This window comes from Lepus europaeus, chromosome 5, assembly GCF_033115175.1.
Source record: "Lepus europaeus isolate LE1 chromosome 5, mLepTim1.pri, whole genome shotgun sequence".
NCBI classification, from domain to species: Eukaryota; Metazoa; Chordata; class Mammalia; order Lagomorpha; family Leporidae; genus Lepus; species Lepus europaeus.
This window is the reverse complement of record NC_084831.1, coordinates 11,833,508-11,845,616: the sequence shown is the minus strand read 5'-3', so window position 1 is coordinate 11,845,616 and position 12,109 is coordinate 11,833,508. Positions and strand designations below refer to the sequence as shown.

The 12,109-nt window shown below is 61.3% G+C and overlaps 1 protein-coding gene across 1 annotated transcript in view; it reads right to left on the bottom strand.

The window, feature by feature from the left end:
• Nucleotides 1–11,728, bottom strand: part of ARHGEF10L (Rho guanine nucleotide exchange factor 10 like) — a 130,031-nt gene extending 118,303 nt beyond the window's left edge. The window contains exon 1 of the mRNA XM_062190519.1: nucleotides 11,667–11,728. The gene's annotated coding sequence lies outside the window, so the exon portion shown is untranslated. The remainder of the gene's footprint in view (nucleotides 1–11,666) is intronic.
• Nucleotides 11,729–12,109: the final 381 nt, after the last annotated feature.

Sequence of the window (12,109 nt, the reverse complement as noted above, 5' to 3'; positions counted from 1 at the left end):
CGGAGACCCTGGCGTCTACCAGCCCTTCCAACCCCGCCTCCATCCAGGACAGAAAGTTCTGATAGAGGGGCCAGCGCCGTGGCATAGTAAATTAAGCCTCCACTTGCAGCACCGGCATCCCATGTGGGCACCAGTTCGAGTCCTGGCTGCTCCACTTCCAATCCAGCTCTCTGCTGTGGTCTGGGAAAGCAGCAGAAGATGGCCCAAGTGCTTGGGCCCCTGTACCCGCGTGGGAGACCCAGAAGAAGCTCCTGGCTCCTGGCTCCTGGCTCCTGGCTCCAGTTCAGCACAACCCTGGCCATTGCGGCCATTTGGGGAATGAACCAGCGGATGGAAGACCCCTCTCTCTCACTCTCTATAACTCTTCCTCTCAAATGAATAAATAAATCTAGAGAAAGAGAGAGAGAGAGAGATGGAGAGAGAGGGATGGAGAGGGAGGGAGAGGGGGAGAGGGAGGGGGAGGGGGAGGGGGGGGGAGGAAGGAAGGGAGTTAATTAGCTAGGTCTGATGGAGCCACTCCCAAACTTGAACCACTTGATAGCCCACCCATGGCCCTCAAGACACAATGCAGGCTCCTGGTGAAGCGCACAGAGCCTCCTGGGGCACCCCCACTGCTCCCTCCCCGGCACGGCAGCACCCTGCCACTCACTCAGCCTGTGTACCTGCCCGGAGTGCTCCCTCTCCCTGACCCAACCGTGCCTGTGTGCTGCTTGGTGTAGACAGCCCCCTTCCCTGGGCCCCTCCCATCTGTCAGTGGCCACCTCCCCCCGAGGCTGGGGAGAACCATGTGGGACTCACTCCATACCTGCAGCCCCCTGCCCGTGCCCGGAGCCCAGCAGGTGCTAGAAGGAGGGAGTGCCAGGACAGACAATGGAGAGAGAACCCCCCCGCCACACATTCCGGTGCCGCCTTGCAACACAGGGACATCCTGGGCCAGCCGACTGCTGTGTGCGTGCGGGCTGGGCTGTCAGCCCACCTCCCAGGGCCCCTCCCCTCTGATGGCAGCCCCGCATTCGCACAGACTCGGTGTGAGGGCCCCCCCCCCCGGTGGATCCTCTCAGAGGGGTTGCTCCAGGGCCTGCAGACACAGGGAGTCCTCCCACGCTGCCTCCCCCAGCCCCCAGGCCCCTCTGCGGACCCCTCCTCCCTGGCCAAGCACTCTGTCCTCTGGATGGCTCCCACCTGGCCCATCACGACGGCCATGTGTGCACCTCCACCCAGGGGTTTGCTGACCCTGACTCCTGACCGGCCTCTCCACTCGAACCTGCCCCAAACCCAATCCTGGGTGTCTCCGTAACGCCATGTTCCCCGCCCTCCTGCTCCACTTCACAACACGACCACCCACTCAGGAGCTCAGAAGATTCCAGAAGTCTCACTGTAGTCCTCCGTCCCTCTGGGAACAAGCCACCAGCGATTCCAGCAGATTCTACCCCTAACAGGGACCCCAAATCCAACACCTGCGAACCACCCTGGCCTTTCCCCCGGTCCCCAGGGGCTCCACCTGGGCCCCCACAGCCAGCCCCCTCCCCACAGGAGGAAGACCTTCTTCCAAGGTAACAGAGCACGGCACTGCCTGGCCTCTGCAGAGACCCGGAGACGGGAGGCCAGCAAACACGGCTGTCTACACCAAACACCAAACACGCACATGCGGCCCGGCCTGCACCCAGCGGAGCAGTGCCCAGGCGTCCCGGGAGCCGACTCTCCCAGGGCAAGCCCTCGCCTTACTCACCTGGGCCCCCATCCCGACCCACAGAGGCACACAGCAATTCACTTCTGGCGAAGTTACCCGGAGGTGGAACCTTGGATTGATCTCTTTAGTGACAGCATGTGAGTGAGATGGAAAAGAGACGCGGCCGCCCCAGGCAATCCCCCGCCCTCGGCTCCTCCGCTCACGCAGGTCAAGTTTACCAGCGCAGGGCCCTGCACCTGCTGCACCGCCTGCAGCCGGGGTCACTTCTCCCTTGGAAGGCTTTTCTTTTTCTTTCTTTCTTTTTTTTTTTTTTTTTTTTTTTTTTGCTTCCATTTATTTGAAAAACAAAAACAGACAGAAAGAGCTCTTCCATCCACTGGTTCACTCCCCAAATGCCCACAACTGCGAGGGCTGGGCCAGGCTGAAGCCAGAAGCCAGGAAGTCCACCTGGGGGTCTCTCGTGGGCGGCAGAAACCCAAGAGCTTGGGCCATCACCTGCTGCTTCCCGGGGTGTGCGGGCACAGGAGGCCGGCAGCGGGAGCAGAGCTGGGGCTCCTGACCCGGGATGCACAGCCCCAAGCAAGGTCTTCCTCACAGGCCCCGTTCCCCTAGACCTGTGCAGGGGCGGCCCCTCCTGGTCACTCAGGCCTCGCCCTCCTCGCCCGCCCTCACCCAGTCCTGGCCGCTCCCACATCAGGGCAGTCCCCCTGTGGCTCCCTGTCTGGCCATCTGACCTCTCCCTCGCGCGTACACTCCTGCCACTGTGATGCCACCCACAATGAGGCCTGCACCAGGGGAAACTGAGGCAGGAGCCATGCCCTGAACCTCCAGAACTGGGGGCCCCGTAAACCCCTCCTTACGCAGTCCCCAGCCTCAGGTGTCTCAATACGGTAGCAAAAGACTGACCCAGGCAGGTGCCACCATAGACAGTCCAGAGGGCAAGGCTTCCCGGATGAGAAAACGCCACCCCGGCATACATCACCCGGCACAGGTCACCCCGGCACAGGCCACCCCGGCACACGCTACCCCGGCACATGCCACCCTGGCACACACCACCCTGGCACATGCCACCCCGGCACAGGTCACCCCGGCACAGGCCACTCCGGCACACGCCACCCCGGCACACGCCACCCCAGAACACGCCACCCCGGCACAGGCCACTCCGGCACACGCCACCCCGGCACAGGCCACTCCGGCACACGCCACCCTGGCACAGATCACCCTGGCACAGGCCACCCCGGCACAGGTCACCCTGGCCAAGGACTGCGGGGAGCTGCAGGCACCTGGGATGCAGCACATGCAGGAGGAATTCTCGCCTGCCCTTTCTGCCGAAAGCAAGGCGTAAAATGTCCCTCTTAGGGCACAAACGTCCCTTCGAGGAGCCAGCGTGGGGGCACAGCGGGTTCAGCTGCCTACGATGCTGGCGCCCAGAGCAGAGTGCTGGCGTTCCAGTCCCGGCTGCTTCGCTTCCAACCCAGCTCCCTGTTGCACCTGGGAAAGCCGCAGAAGGTGGTGCGAGTGCCTGGGCCCCTGTCACTCACGTGGGGACCAGGACAGAGTCCCAGGCTCCTGGCTCTGGCCCGGCCGAGCCCCAGGAGCTGCAGCCATTCAGAGTAAAGCAGACGGAAGACGAAGCTCTCTCTCCTCCACCCCAGCCACTGTGCCAGTCACAGAAATAAATAAATCTTTTTTGTTAAAAAAAAAAAAAAATCCCTTCTGAAGGTGACATAAACTTCCACGGCAAAGGTGTCCTCTCTCCCTCCCCAGGAAGAGGAACAAACTCTGCCCACACAGCAAAAGCAAACCCCAAACAGCGCTCGTGTAGCACACACCGCCCTGGCCGCCGGAGCCCAGACCCCTTGACCTCTTTTTTTTTCTTTTTTTTTAACTTTTTTATTTGAAAGGCAGAGAGAGGGGCCGGCGCTGTGGCCCAGCGGGTTAAAGCCCTGGTCTGAAATGCCAGCATCCCATATGGGCACCAGTTCGAGTCCCAGCTGCTCCTCATTTGATCCACCTCTCTGCCACCTCTCTGCTGTGGCCTGGGAAAGCAGTTCAAGATGGCCCAAGTCCTTGGGCCCCTGCACCCGTGTGGGAGACCTGGAAGAAGCTCCTGGCTCTTGGCTTCAGATCGGTGCAGTTCCAGCCGCTACAGCCATCTGGGGAGTGAACCAGAGGATGGAAGACATCTCTGTCTCTACCTCTCTAACTCTGTCTTTCAAATAAATAAAATAAATCTTAAAAAAAAGAGAGAGAGAATCTCCCATCCCCTGGTTCACTCCCCAAATGCCTGCAAAAGCCAGGGCCAGGCCAGATTGAAGCCAGGAGCTCCATCCCAGACCCAGCCATCTGAGCCATCACCCACTGCTCCCCGGTGGCTGGACTCACACACAGGCACCCTGCTACGGGAAGCTACACCCCGAGCGGCACCTTCCCAGCCGTGCCAGTGCACACCTCATTCCTTGAACTGCTTCACAACTGATCGCCTTTGTTAAAGTGTATGTGAGAGGGGCCCAGTGCTGTGGCGTAGCCACCGCCTGCAGCACCGGCATCCCACATGGGCGCGGGTTCAAGTCCCAGCTGCTCCACTTCCGATCCAGCTCTCTGTTGTGGCCTGGGAAAGCAGAAGATGGCCCAAGTCTTTGGGTCCCTGCACCCACGTGGGAGACCTAGAAGAAGCTCCCAGCTCCTGGCTCCAGATCGGCTCAGCTCCAGATATTGCAGCCATTTGGGACGTGAACCAGCAGATGGAAGACCTCTCTGTCTCTCCCTCTCTCTGTAACTTGGCCTCTCAAAAAATGAATCTTTAAAAATAAATAAACAAAAAGGTAAATCTATTACAAACAAAATAAGCAAAACCCAAGAGCATAATGCAGCCAAAGTTAATAAAATTTTTTTTAAAAATGTATGTAACCCCCAACCCCACCCCTGCCTATGTAACCCCCCACCCCACCCCTGCCAGGCCTCTGAGTTTTCAGTCCTTTTCTGTGAAGCTCCAATGCAATAAAAAATATTAACAGCTAACAGAATGCATGGGCTTCTTCTCCTTTTTTTTTTTTAAGATTTTTTTAATTTATTTGAAAGTCAGAGTTACACAGAGATGTCTTCCATCCACAGGTTCACTCCCCAATTGGCCACATCAGGCAGAACTGTGCTGATCCAGAGCCAAGAGCTTCCTCTGGGTCTCCCACGCAGGTGCAGGGGCCCAAGCACTTGGGCCATCCTCCACTGCTTTCCCAGGCCATAGCAGAGAGCTGGATCAGAAGTGGAGCAGCTGGGACTAGAACCTGCACCCATACAGGATGCTGGCGCTTCAGGCCAGGGCGTTAACCCACTGCACCACAACGCCTGCCCCAGGCCTTTTCTCCTATCACCCTTGAGTCCTCAGTAAATACACAGACCCCAAAACAAAACCCAAAGCAGCTTCCTGCTCCACAGGACAGCCAATGTCGCTCAGCTCAGGTGATAACCTTACACTTTCTTTTTTTTTTTTTTTTTTTTTTTTTTTTTTTTTGACAGGCAAAGTGGACAGTGAGAGAGAGAGACAGAGAGAAAGGTCTTCTTTTTTGCTGTTGGTTCACCCTCCAATGGCCGCTGTGGCCAGTGCATCTCGCTGATCTGAAGCCAGGAGCCAGGTGCTTCTCCTGGTCTCCCATGGGGTGCAGGGCCCAAGCACTTGGGCCATCCTCCACTGCCTTCCCGGGCCATAGCAGAGAGCTGGCCTGGAAGAGGGGCAACCGGGATAGAATCCGGCGCCCCAACCGGGACTAGAACCCAGTGTGCCGGCGCCGCAAGGTGGAGGATTAGCCTGTTAAGCCACGGCGCCGGCCAACCTTACACTTTCTAAAAAATGTTTTATTTAGCCTCATTGTATTTGAAAGGAGAGACAGGGAGTCAGGCGCGCGCGCGCGAGAGAGAGAGAGAGAGAGAGAGAGCTTCCATCCCATGTGGTTCAGTCCCCAAATGCCCACAGCAGCCAGAGTCTGCCAAGGAGGCTGCTGGTGTTTCTCCTTGTTTTTTAACAAATTTTAGTGGCCTTTCACTAGTGCTTTTTTTTTTAAAGATTTATTTATTTATTTGAAAGTCAGAGTTACACAGAGAGGGGAGAGGCAGAGGCATAGAGAGAGAGAGAGAGATCTTCCATCCACTGGTTCACTCCCCAGATGGCCGCAATGGCCGGAGCTGTGCCGATCCGAAGCCAGGAGCCAGGAGCTTCTTCCCAGTCTTCCATGCGGATGTAGGGGCCCAAGGACTTGGGCCATCTTCCACTGCTTTCCCAGGCCATAGCAGAGAGCTGGACAGGAAGTGGAGTAGCTGGGTCTCGAACTGGCGCCCTTATGGGATGCCGGCACTTCAGGCCAGGGTGTTAACCCGCTGCGCCACAGCGCCGGCCCCAGTGTTTTTTCTTTAAGATTTTATTTACCTATTTGAGAGGTAGAATTATAGACAGAGGAAGAGACAGAGAGAGAGATCTTCCATCCACTGGTTCACTCCCCAGATGGCCACAATGGCCAGAGCTGAGCTGATCTGAAGCCAGGAGCTTCTTCCAGGTCTCCCACGTGGGTGCAGGGGCCCAAGGATTTGGGCCATCTTCCACTGCTTTCCCAGGCCACAGCAGAGAGCTGGATCGGAAGTGGAGCAGCCAGGACTCAAACCAGTGCCCGTATGAGATGCCGGCACTGCAGGAGGAGGCGTTGCCCGCTGAGCCACAGCGCCGGCCCGAAGCAGTGTTTCCAGCACCGTCCCCGTCCGTACACTTTCTCATTGAGTCCCCAGGCTCCGTGACACAGCCGCTGGGATTATTCCCAATCCACAGATGGGGAAACTGAGACACACGTGGGGCGGGGGGGCCTCTGTGCACCACCAGGCGGGCAAAGCAGTGAAGGAACAAGCGCATGACACGCACCCCCGGGCGCAGACGCCGTCTCTGGGCGGGGCGACGAAGCGGTTACCACGGCTTCTTCCTGCAGCTCCTCCCACGGCCGCACACCACATGGACAATTCGGGTAAGAGAAACCCCCGCTGGGAAAGCGATCGCAGGTCCTGGGCAACACCTGGGCCCGGGAATATTTTTCTCCCATTTCTAGAAGCTGCCCAGTCCCCTGCTTCGTGTAACCATGTTTTCCTAGGGAACTTAAATCAAGGGCCCTCAGCTCCAAAGCCCACTCCAAACAGCGAGGCCGGCTCCTGCCGGGGATGCCGGCGGCTGGGGCGCAGGGCCGCACACCCATCACAGCCCCTGGAAGGGAACCTGCACAGAGGCGAAACACTCAGGCCGGGCTCTCCAGAAGGGCAGCCGGACCCAGGGACCCAGCGAGGCAGCCTCGCCCTGGGCCCAGCATGTCGCCATGGGCAGGCGCCAACGCGGGACACCTGCACTGCCCTGCACGGAGGCGGGGCGGGGGAGCCCAGCCCAAGACCACCCCACCCCCAACAGGCCAGTAGGAAGATGAACCCCAGAGCAGGGGTCACAAACCACACACCATGCGTGGGCCAAGCAGCCAACTGCCCCTCCCTGTTTGCCACAGCACATATGCACAGCTTGGGGGAGGCCCTGGGAGGGCTGGCACTGCCCCAGGACGCAGGCTTGAGAGACCGGGCTCCGGGCACACAGACTGAGGGGCCCCTGTTGCTCCAGGACCCTGGGCTGGCGAGACCCTGCGCCCAGGGCCCGGCCTCAGTGGGGCAAATGGAGGTAACCACGCATAGCGGCTGAGTGGACACATGAGCCACTCCATTGGCTCAGCCCAGACACCAGGCCTGGGGGCCCCCTCTGGGCACCAGGGGCTCTGTCCTCAGCCCTGACCCTCTACCCAACTATGACCAGACTGGGCCTCGTCGACACCGGGTGGAAACGTGCACATTAACTCCAAACTAAGAGCAGCCAGGCGTGCGGAGTGGAGATCCCGGGCACCCGGACACCCGGCCGCTGCTCCCTGCCTCCCTCCGCAGAGGGGAAAGGAAAATGGGACGAAGGAGGGGTGCACAGGATGGCAGAAGGACCTCAGGGCCCACCTGGCCGGAACCCTGCCAAGTGCACCCACTGCGGCAACACCACTGAAACCCAGCGTCCTCGGCCGTGAGACGGGGCCAGCGCGCACCAGCCTGCAGGATGGGCATGGAAACTGAAGGGGCAGAACCAGGCCGACGCCATGGAGCAGTAGGCTGAGCCTCCGCCTATGGCGCCAGCATCCCATAAGGGCGCCAGTTCAAGTTCCAGCTGCTCCTCTTCCAATCCAGCTCTCTGCTCCTGGCCTGGGAAAGCAGAAGATGGCCCAAGTCCTTGGGCCCCTGCACCTATGTGGGAGACCCGGAAGAAGCTCTTGGCTTCGGATGGACCCAGCTCTGGCCGTTGTGGTCATTTGGGGTGTGAACCTTCAGATGGAAGAGCTCTGTCTCTCCCTCTCTCTGTAACTCTGCCTCTCAAAATAAATAAATCTTTAATAATATATAAACAAATGGATGGACCCATGGAAGTCTGGCATCTTGAGGTGCAAAGCCAGCACGAGCTCTCCTTTAAACACATAAGCTCACAGTGACCCAAGGAAGGGGAGAGGTGACGGCAGAGGTGACATTGTCCTTAGCTTTCCTGGTGCCGTTGGAGCGGGAGTGAGGCCAGGAGACCCTCCTTCCCTGTTAGGTTCGGTTGGGCCTTGTTGAAACACTCAGCTTCGAGCTGCCACCAGGCCCAGATGCAGGGGCTAGAGGAGTAAGAAGCCAGGGCCGGCACGGTGGTGCGGTGAGTGAGGCTGCTGCCCACAGCACCACCATCCCACATGGGCACCAGTTTCTGTCTCAGCTGCTCCACTTCCGATCCAGCTCCCTGTTGTGGCCTGGGAAAGTAGTAGAAGATGGCCCAAGTGCCTGGGCCCCTGCGCCCACGTGGGAGACCCAGAGGAAGCTCCCGGCTGGGGCCTGGCCTAGTACCAGCCATTGCAGCCATCTGGGGAGTGAACCAGCGGATGGAAGATCTCTCTCTCTCTCCCTCCCTGCCTCTGCCTCTCTATGCCTCCATATGCTAAGCCACAATGCCGGCCCCAATTTATTTTCATTTTTATTTGAAAAGCAGAGACAGATGGAGAGATCTTCCATCTACTGGTTCACTCCCCAAATGACCACAACAGCCAGGTCTGGGCCAACTCCAAAGCCAGGCGCCCCATCTGGGTTTCCATGCGGATGGCAGGATCCCAAGTACTCGAACCTTCACCAGCTGCCTCCCAGGGTGAGCGTTAGCAGGAAGGTGGCTCAGAAGTGGAGTAGCCAGGACTCGATCCTGAGACTGATGGAGGAAGAAGTGACAACAGCCGTGCCGGCTGCCACCCCTTTCTCTCTCTTTCAAACAAATGAACAAAATAATTTTTAAACAAGGATTTGCAGGAAGGGGTGATCCTCAGGGGGCTTTCCTGCTGGCAGCCACGTGGTGCCGCCCCCTCCGGATCAGGGAGGCTCAGTGATGCCCCGCTCCACCACAAGCCCCACGGGCGTCTGATTCACCAGACCTCTGAGCCGCTGGAACGACCGCCCCTGGGCCTTTGCACGTGCTGTGCCCGTCCTTCTCTGCACCTCACGTTCACACTATACCTGTTTATCACGGCCCTCTGTAACAACCAGCTCTTACATAAGCTGACTCCAGCCCCGAGGCCCCAGCGTGGACTGCGAGCACGGCCACTCCTGGGGACTGGGTCAGACCAGGCCCCCACAGGAAGGAACTCCCTGGGCACACGGCACAAAGCTAGAGCTAGGCTGGGCCCGAACAGCACGGGGGACGGGAGGCCGGCACACGCCGCGGTTTCCAAGGGTGACTCCTGCCCCTAGAAGGCAGGGACGGCGTCTCCATCCGCACCCGGAGCCAGGATGGGCACACGGCACAGCCGGCGAGACCCGGCCTTGACCTGGCTCCCTCCCTCACTGGCTCGTCGTCACCAAGGCATCACATGCATTTTCCTCATCTGTAGAATGGGCAGGGACCCGTCTCCCCTGCCTGGGCATTGGCATTGTCCACACAGCACATGTGCAAGCCATGGAAATCTAAATTATCGTCTCCTACCTTATACATCGCCCACTTTGTCTTTGCGAAATCCATCTCAGAAGATTCTATTCTTTCCACTGCACTTTCTCCCATGCCCGAAGCACCCAGCCCCCAGCAGCTACGAGAGGTGTGTGGGAACTGACTCCCTAGTTTGCCCATTAACAGTAGCCTTTCCTTAGACTAACCTGAACTTGAGGCCCAAGGATTTCTCCAGCTTTCCCTGACCCAGACTCCTCCAACGTTAAAACTTGCAAACGCAGAATCTAGGAAGCACCGGTCCCTGGCCACTCACGCCCTCGGCAACTGTTTGCTGCACACCTACTTCGTGCCGGGCACCATTCTAGGCTGGCGGTCAGGGCAAACAGGACCCTGCTCTCAAAAGCTTCGGGGCCAGGGCTCCAAGGCCACTGGGAGCTGACCCGGCTCGTTGGAGAGGAAGTGGCCCCGGTGAGACCCAGAAGAGGTAAGGACGCCCACTTTCCAGACAGATGACAGCCAGGGCCGTGGCTCTGTGGCCGGGGGGAGGAGGGGTCCCGGAGCAGCTGTGAGGGAGCAGTGCGAGAGGCAGAGTGGGGCACCAGGACCCGGCGCTGCACCGGGGAGCCTGGAGCTCTCCCCCCAGTCCCGGGAGCCTGGAGCTCTCCCCCCCAAGTCCCGGGGAGCCTGGAGCTCTCCCCCCCCCCCAGTTCCGGGAGCCTGGAGCTCTCCCCCCAGTCCCGGAGAGCCTGGAGCTCTCCCCCCCAAGTCCCGGGGAGCCTGGAGCTCTCACCCCCCCCCCCCAGTCCCGGGAGCCTGGAGCTCTCCCCCCCCAAGTCCCAGGAGCCTGGAGCTCTCACCCCCCCCCCAGTCCCGGGAGCCTGGAGCTCTCCCCCCCCAAGTCCCGGGAGCCTGGAGCTCTCCCCCCAGTCCAGGGAGCCTGGAACTCTCCCCACCAAGTCCCGGGAGCCTGGAGCTCTCCCCCCAGTCCTGGGAGCCTGGAGCTCTCCAAGCTGCGCCCTCCTCTCTGGTCTCTGCATCGGGATCTGGATGCCGTGGGCACACCGTGCTGGGCAGAAGGCAGGATGGACAGATGGACAGGCGGGAGCAGAATGGCCAGCCCCCGCAGGGCTGCAGGGAAGAGCTGTGCATATTAATGAGCCCGCACAACCTGCCCCCCACTCCCCAGCCTCCGGCAGCAGATGGGGCTTGGGGCAGGCGGGGCGTGGCTTCCCCTGGTGGATCCCCAAGGGAGGCAGCCACTCCATCCAAAGCCAGGCCAGTGGGAAGTGTGCCCCACCCCCACCCGGCTGGGCAGGGGTGCAGAGCCCCCAGGACCTCAGGACCACAGGAAGGCTGCAGACCCTCCCAGGGAGGAAGAGCAGCGCCCACACTCCCCCACAGCAGGCCAGGCTGGCTCTGAGGCCTCCCCCCGCCCCCCAGGCAGGCTTCAACCTCCCGAAGTCCCACCCCTGCCCCAGGGAGCACCCAGCCCTGGGCTCTCTCCTCCCACAGCCCTCCGCCAGGGCAAGGGCCCAGGGTAGGAGGGGCTGGCCCAGAGGAGAGGGGCAGGAGTGTCCCCGGGCTGGGTGCAATGCCAGGGACCCCCCCCCCAAGGTCAGCGCAGGGGGAGGTGGGGAGAGGATTCCCAAACAGTGCGGGCCGCAGCCGGCTGGAGGTCCCCGCACACAGCAGGCCAGTCCGGAGTCACCGAGGGCCACGGAGGCCGGGGGGAGGGGGCACACGCTCACACTCGTGACACAGTCGCTCGAGGGGCAGGAGCAGGGACCCACGCAGGCTCGGGGCCGCCCACGGCCGCCGCGACGCGCCCGGGGACCGCCGGGGAGGCTCCCGCCTGCAGAGGCGGCCACACAAAGATCGCGCCGCCGCGGGGACCCGCAGGGAGCCGGGACGACTCGGCCCTGGGACCCGGCGCCTCCGGGCCGCTCGGGCCCCCGGGCCGCGCTCACTCACCGGCCTGGCAGCCGCGTCCGTCGCTTCACAAAGGCGCCCGGCGGCCGCCGCGCCTCCCGCTCCCCCGGCCGCCGCGGGCGCCCATGGCCGGGCCGGCCGCCGCCGAGCCAATGGCCGCGCCGCCCGCGCGCGAGGTCGCGGCCGCCCGAGTGCGCCCGCCAGCGTCCGGGGCCGCCGCCGCTCGGCTGAGGTCACCGCTTAACCCCTGGTGGCCGGGGCCTCCGAGGCCGCCGCGCCCCTCCCCGCGAGAAGGGCGGGGCTCCCCCAAACCGCCCAAGGGGAGGGGGCTGGGCACGCCCACCAACTCCCCAGAACGCCCCGCAGGGCAGGGAGGGGTCCTCAGGTCTCCAGGGACATCCTGTGGCCTGCACTCCCTGGACTCCCCCTCCCCCCCCATCCCGCCTCCCCTTCCTCAGTTGGGAAGGTGGCCCAGGCACGCTGGC